Source organism: Cygnus atratus, chromosome Z (assembly GCF_013377495.2).
Source record: "Cygnus atratus isolate AKBS03 ecotype Queensland, Australia chromosome Z, CAtr_DNAZoo_HiC_assembly, whole genome shotgun sequence".
Lineage (NCBI taxonomy): Eukaryota > Metazoa > Chordata > Aves > Anseriformes > Anatidae > Cygnus > Cygnus atratus.
Window position 1 is genome coordinate 13,295,088 of NC_066396.1, and position 7,894 is coordinate 13,302,981.

Here is a 7,894-nt window from a genome sequence, read left to right on the forward strand (position 1 = left end):
GCTACTGTTTTAATTGGCATTCATCACAGCTGCATCTGTACTCTGCTCCCACTGGGATCCTGGTGCGTTTGCTGTAATCTCAGAATGTGTCACCTTTTGAGAGATTAGGAGATCATAAAAGCATGAGGGCAACATATTTGTCAGGGTTGAAGGTCACTAATCTGTGCTGAAAGCAGCCAAGAAGAGTGAGCCATGCAGAGGGACAACTGGAATCAGCAGCAAGGTTTTGTAAAACTAGTGAGATTTTCCATCCAGATCCCCCCCCAAGGATTCTTTCCGTATTTCTGAATTTGTATCTCAGTGCCAGAAGTCAGTGGAAGACACAAGGAAGGTCATTCAGAAGTATTCATTAGCTTGTTGAACTTAACTTCTGCCAGGCCATGTTGTCAAAAAAATAATTGAATTTTACAAGATACGTAGCAGAAGCCTGACTCTTTCAGCCAAACATCCCTTCTAGCCTGTTACTAAGGATGGAAATAAGAAGCATCTCCACTGTCTGAATGACTGCAGATGCATTTGGCAGAGTAGCTGGCTGTTTGCTTATACCAGACTTGCAGCTGTAATTGCATTGTCCTTGTAAATCACTGGAATGTCAGATAGCAGTGGTTATCCCTAGCCTGGGTGGTGAGGCAGATGTTTCTGGTAGGGTGAACAGAGGAACAGGGTAATTGAGATCCCTTACAAGAACAACCAGAATCTACATCTTCTGCTCCTTGCTTAAGTGTCCTTTGTCATGTCACAGGCAATTAAATGGTGCTCCTGCTGCTTCTCTCCTTCTTGTGTGAAAGTGGAATTACGGCAACTTTCATTTTAAAATAATTTATGTAAAACAGTTATAATGTGTGCTGACTGTCAGCTTGCAATGCTTAAACATGCTGGTTTACATTGAGAAAACTCTGGTATTAATGGAACTGAAAACATTCACTTGGTCTCCGTACTTAGAAAGAGGCATTCCTGAATATACTTTCAGAGCAGAAGACTTATGATGTCTTGTTTCAAATTCAGAGGAAATAGCCCCCATGCAAAATAGGTACATCAATGATTAATAGGGCTGTGAACTTCCCCATCTGAAAGTCATCTTCAGCCGTTAGGAAAAAAACTCTGAAAACTCATGGCTGTAATCTGGGGCAAAAATGCAAACTGATATATTTTATTTATAACAGGTTCATTTAAAAGTCACTCTGTAGGAACCATTCATTATCACTTTGATTTTTATGAAGTCTTCACGTGGGTCATGCCTAGACCTCTGCCTCCTTCAGCAAGCAGAAGCACGGGGTACTGTACCGTGCTCTTGTCTACACCTCTGAGCTCTCCACAATCAGTAGGACTTTGAAGAGAAATGATGTAGGTGATCTTCAAGGAAGTTCCTCTGAAGACTGCATTCAGCATCTCAGTTCAGCAAAGCAGTGAAACGCTGACTTTGAGCCAGGGATGATTAGCATACTTAGACACATGCAGGCTTCTTGCTGAATTGGTTCCTGCATCTTTAAATGTCTCAGCATAGAGTTATATTTATGCTGCTTTTGTGAGGGTGAGGTGGAAAAATAGACATTATTAATCAGCAAACTGAAATAGAGTGCAACCATTTAGGAAAGTAGAGGTGAGCAAACACATGAATCTGTGAAAGAATCCCAAATGCCCAGGAGAGATGTCATTAGTTGTTTTTAGGCTGGAAAGAAATGTCAGCAAATTTGCGGTTTGCAATGCACCTTCTAAAAAAACACCAAAGCAATAAAAAAAAAACAGATTTTAACATCATACCATCCCAAGATACACAAGGCTTCACTGATAACTGTGGGTAGATTCTCTACAAAGCTTTCCAGGTATCTGCTGCCTTAGGTCTGTAAAAGTCAATACACAGTCCATATTGCGAACTCTCTCTTCTGTTTCTACTCTGGCAGTATTTCCATTGGCTTCAGAGTGATGATTTCCTGACAGACTGACTGCTGCCGGAGGGATGAGGGACAGCTTCATCAGGCTTGGACAAAAGCTATTTCCTATGGAGAATTACTGTTGAGCTACATCACCCCCTTACTCCTGCCCTTTCCTTTCCAGATCATTTCCCAGCATTGCTCTTTCTGTAAAGTATCTCACCTGTCCTCTCTGAATCAGTGTACCAGGCTTTTGAGAACGTCTGGTTTTGCTGAAGGGATGGAAATGAGATATAGACACATTAAGACATTCTTTATTTTTGAAAGCAGAAATTCACTTTTGTGCAGGATTTAAGACTGTATCATAATTAGCTAAGATCCAGGGGAATTACATTTTCTGGTAATGGGTAAAAGGTCTCCCCTCATTGTGTTTCCCTTTGCAGTTTTTCTTCTGGGACACTTAGAAAAGAGCCGGGGCAAAACTGGCAGATCTCCTCAGGAAGAGCATGTGGTATCATGGGGGGAGCTGTTAGAGGCCCTTGGTTCAAGGAATCAATTACTTTAGCTTGGTGTGTTTTACAGACACAGTTGCATTTTTAGAGGGGAGATGCACCCATGTTGTAAGACACTTCCTTTTTCTGTTCAGAAAAGAAACCACAGACTTTTGGGGTGTCTCTCTCTGTGTGGGTATGTGTTTGTGCGTGTCAGATGTCAGTGATGCTGTGAACTCCTGTCCAGGCCGTGAAGGACTTGTGTCCTGGGGCTGGTGGCTATCAGGAACTGGCCAGCATGGGTGCAGCCGGGGCCACCTGCAGCCCAGCCCATGGAGGCATGGGGCAGGCACCAGTCCTCTCTGCTCACTGCTCTGCTGGCCATAAGAGAGGAAGCAATCATTTAAAAAAAAAAAAAAAGTTTAGTACTGAATCCTCTGAATGCTTCATTTCATTTCTGTTCTTTTTATGGGAATTAAAACAGTCGTTATCACATTCCCCAGTATGTACCAAGGTGGCGATGATTTTAATGAGCTATTTTGTTTTGTGGCTTTTGTTTTTTTTTTTGTTTTGTTTTGTTTTGTTTTTGTGAAGGGGGTGTTGTGGCTTAGCCCCAGCAGGCAGCTCAGTGCCATATGGCCACTCAATCACTCTACCCAGGTGCGATGGGGAGAGAATTGAAAAGGTAAAAGTGTGAGAACTCACGGGCTGAGACAAGGCCAGCTTACCAGGTAAAGCAAAGGCTGTGCATTCAGGCAGAGCAAACCAAGGAACCCACTCGCTGCTTCCCATCAGCAGGAGGTGTTCAGCCCCTCCCAGGACAGCAGGGCTCATCGCCTGTAATGGTTTCTTGGGCAGACAAATGCCATCACTCCGAACGTCCCCCCTTCCTCCTTTGTTCCCCCAGCTGTTATTGCTGAGCACGGCACCACACGGTGTGGGACACCCCTTTGGCCAGCCTGGGCCAGCTGTCCTGGCCCTGTCCCCTCCCAGCTCCCGGTGCACCCCCAGCCCCTCATCACTGGCAGGGCAGCACGAGGAGCTGAAATGCCCTGAGCTTTGTGTGAGCACTGCTCAACAGCTAACACATTGGTATGCTATCAACACTGTTTTATCAAAGATCCGAAACAGCATTATACAAGCCTCTACAAAGAAAATTAACTGTATCCCAGCCATAACCATGAGAGGGGGGGAAGGGAGGAAGGGAATGGAAGTAAAATAGAGATGTTCCTTTCCTTCTGCACCTTTTGCCTTACTTTAGTTTTGTAAGAGCCCACTGAAGGAGGTTGAGGTGCTGCAGGTTAGCTGCTCCCCACCTAACTTTCTGACAGCAGCTTGGTTGCCCACATGAGAAGCTGCTTTGTCACGGGCTTTTTCTATAGCTGATGGGGAAGGTGTGGCCTCTGTGGAGGCAACCTGAGGCCTGAGCAGCAGCTCTGTGACTTCTGTTGGTGCTGGGGGAAGCTGTGTCATGGCAGGGTCATCTCCACAAAACAAACTCACATGAGGACAGGCCTATGTGATGTGAGTGGGGCATGAAGACCTGTCTGACTCTTGGATAGGTGTTGTTGGAGGTTGTTTTACCACAAAGAGCATTCATTCTGTGTCCTGGGCTGGCTGATGTAAGCACTTGCATCCACAAGGAAACTCACACACCTGATGCAGTCCAGGGAGCCGAGACCTTCCCTTCCCTTCCCTTCCCTTCCCTTCCCTTCCCTTCCCTTCCCTTCCCTTCCCTTCCCTTCCCTTCCCTTCCCTTCCCTTCCCTTCCCTTCCCTTCCCTTCCCTTCCCTTCCCTTCCCTCTCACAGCACTCTCCCAGCCCTCTGAACTTTGCAGATGTTTCCCACCTCCCTTTCCTCCACCACTTTCCCTGAGCAGTGCCCTGGGATGATGCTTCTGCTGCCTGGTCATTGCTGCGTGCATGCACTGCATGTGCACATCCAACATACAGGTATTATTTCCACGTGCACATCCAATATACGGGTAGCATTTCCTCCATATTCCCCGGAGCACAATGGACAGGGGGACAGTTTGTGCTGCTTCTGGCCTTGGCTCTGTCAGCTCTCCTTAGCAGAAAGCTTGCAGCCAGCTTCTCAGAAGAAAGGTGAAACACAGATCTTGACCTAGTGGCTCATTCCCTGGCAGCAGGGAAACACAGCACAGGTACTTGGAAAATGCAGGGGCACCGTGCACAGCAGGAATCATTTAAGAACCACCAGGTCTAGTGATGCCTTGCTCAGCTGGTGGTACCTCAAAGGGCAACTGCTGACACTGGTGCTGTGAGCCTGCCACCTCTCAGGTGAGGTTCCCAAGGACATCAGCTCCCAGATGATGATGCTGGGAAGAGGAGCACCTCCAGCTCTGGGCAGCCACGGTCCCAATAACTGTCTGTACAGACACCAAAGCTGAAACAAGCTCTGCGTAACTTCTCTGGCTGCTCCCTGTGTATCTGCTACAGCTTGTGCTGACTAGGAAATGGAAAACACATGGGAGTAGCCCGCCCCCTTGGCTCCATCACAGCTATATCAGTTTTCCTGCAAGACTTGGAGTTAAATCAGCACAAGCAATTTTAGCAAACTTTAATACAAACCATGCGAGGGTATTCTTGTCACTCCCTGCCTGTGAAGAGAGGGAATGACTGCAAAGGTAATGGTCTGAAAGAGCTGATCAGGTTTTGGAGGTAACCGTACAGGTTGGTTAATAGATGGATTTTTACTGTTGTCTGTGGTCATTAATGATAATATTAATTCCTACAGTAAAACATGGTGAACAGCTGTAGTCCTGTTGTTGTCTTACTCAGGAAGAGACCTAAACCCAAACTTCTGCAGGGGGAATTGCTCTGTAATGAAGCCTTTGAAATATGGAAAATCAGAGAGTGTGTGAGGGCTGTTTTTGTGCTCCGAGGAGCCTGGGGAAGAGTTCAGAGGAGCTGGTTGCTCTCTGCTGTGTTACATCTATTTCCCTGTGGTCTGGGGCGTTCTGTGTTGGGAGGGAGGTTTGTTGGCTGCCCTACCTGTGAGGACCTGTGCCCTACCTGCTTGGCTTCTGCTCTCAGGTCTATTTGTGCTTCACCCAGGACTTTGTGTGTTGATGTGGTGTTAGCTGATATTTATTCATGAGCCTTTGTGTCACTGTTTGTGTTTCGAAACCCTTGTTCTTTTTCTGCACTGTCAGGGACTAGAGCACCTAGCAATTTGCCCTTGGTTACATCTCCAGCACCTGTCTGGGGACTGGGACTCCTTTTCTACTGTCCTGTGTGTTTGGTGTAGTCTCCTAAGCACCTATATCATTGAAGTGCAGTTGTGGGAGGAAAATAATTTTCAAGTAATTGTTTTTTCTTGGTATGATCTCTGACTTCAACCTTTTTAGAAATATCATCACCCTGTCTCCTGGACCTGCATCTCTTCCATTTAAAGTGCTTAACTCTGCATTTGTGTCATCTATATATTTTCTAGTAAATAAAGCTGGCTGAAACTCCTTCCTTACAATGGAATAGTAATTTCTTTGACTAGGATAAGAAGATGGCTTTCAATTATATTCAGTATCTCGTAATTCTTGAAAGTTAAACAACAATTGCTTCTCCTAGCTGCTGCATTGGGAGACTTAAGTAGTTTGGGCACAGAAGTATCATGATAAAACATAATCACCACAACAAGTAGAGTAAGTCTTCTATTTCAATTGGAGTTTTCTCACAGCTGATGACTAAAAACTATTTTTTGATATATTTTTTTTTTTTTAAAGGGGGATTTTCCCAAGGTGGACACAAGTTAATGAAATACTGTTTATCTTGTCAGTGCTCTCTTCTCCAACAACAACAACAAACAGGCTTATTAAATGTTTCTAATCTGTTCTAACTGTGATGCCTTTTATGCTGGCTTCCTGCACACACACACAAAATGTCATAATTTCTTTTGTACATGCTTCCAGGGCTGCACCAGCTGCTAGCAAATACTACTCTCCTTCTCTGCTGATGCTCAGTTTCAGTATTTTATCTGAGGCAATTTGCTTTCTGCTGACTCTATGAAGCCCTTCAGGGCTTGAACTCTTTCTCCAATCACACCTCCCACCCTCCAAAGGGCCAGCAGATAGCAGCCTGCTGGTCTCACCAGCTCTTAAATTTATGCGGACTGGGCAGCTGCTTCTTCATCCCCGCAAGTCCCTACCCAAAGATGCCAGAGATACTGCTGCCCTTTCACTCTTTAAATCAAAACTGAAAGCTTCTATCCCACCGAGCTCTCATCTGTCAGCTGCGTGCCGAGCTATTGTATTGTGGATCACTTGGAAAGCATCTCCTGGCCAAGGTCCTCAGAGGGGCTGAGACCCCACCCTCACCCGTGACCTTTGGAGGGGGCTGAGAGGGCTTTGCAGGGATGAGCCCTGTGCTTGGTGTTGGAAGCTGTGGCAGGCTTCCCCCTGACCCAAGGAGGAACAGGGCTGAACAGGTCCCTGGCTTTCTGCTTGAACACCAAAAGTATCTCATGATCAGGGTGTTTTAAGAAACATATCTATTAAAGGAAAAAAGTGTTTCATTGTTGGGCACAGGTGGCAAGAAAAAGCAGCCCAGCAGCTTGATTTAAATAGCTCTTCTATTTTTAAGGGCAATTCTTTTAAAAGAATGTTTGCTGCCTTTTTGTGGCGGTGATAAAATCCTGAAAACTTCTTGGGATAACACTTGGGGTCTGATTTTCTTGATTATAGGGTAGTAACTATCATGCTTGTGGGTTTTCAAAGCATTACTACTGTTATAAACCCAGCAGGCTAAGTACTTTCATTTGGACAAGATGCATTTTTGAGCACTTAAGTTTTACTCATTAAATACAAAACCTGATGCAAACTGACCTTTAGCTCTCGATTGAGTCCAAGCCATTAGAAATTCAACAGTTACGTGTCCAGTGACGAAATTAATTGCCAAATGTGCTGGAATGACAGAAACACACATACATGCACATGTGGATGGGAGCCCATCTAATGCAGTAGGAGCTGCAGGATGGATTTTGTTAAGAGGAGAGGTATAGGGCTGGTCCCAATCCAGTGAGTTTGTTTATTCATTCTGCAACGAGATCAAAACAGTTTTAGTAACACTGTCAGCACGCTGCTGCTGCTGTTGACAGCAGGAATAAACACCACCTGAAGGGCATGGGATCGGCTGCTGTGCCCCACTGCTGCGGGAGGCAGGATCGCCCCTGTTTCTCCATCCAGGATCTGCATAGAAGAGCTCGTAGGCTTCTCTTACACTAGCTGCTATGTGAAGACAGAGGGAAGAGCTAGGCAGTTTAGCTGTTGTTAGGGTGCTGTCTACTTAAGCATATTTAGCATAAAAATGTGTCTTTGGTGTGTTAAGAGAGCATCCAACAGGTTTTGGAAGTTACTGGTCTGACCTTGAATGGTGGCCCTAGCAAGTGTGCTGGAGAAGCTGTGAACTGGAGCTCTTGATAACTGTGGTGGTTAACCACGGGATCATACCCTCATTTCATTTATTTATTTATTATTTTTTGCGTAAAACTGTTTTAAAACTATGTTAGCTAAGTTT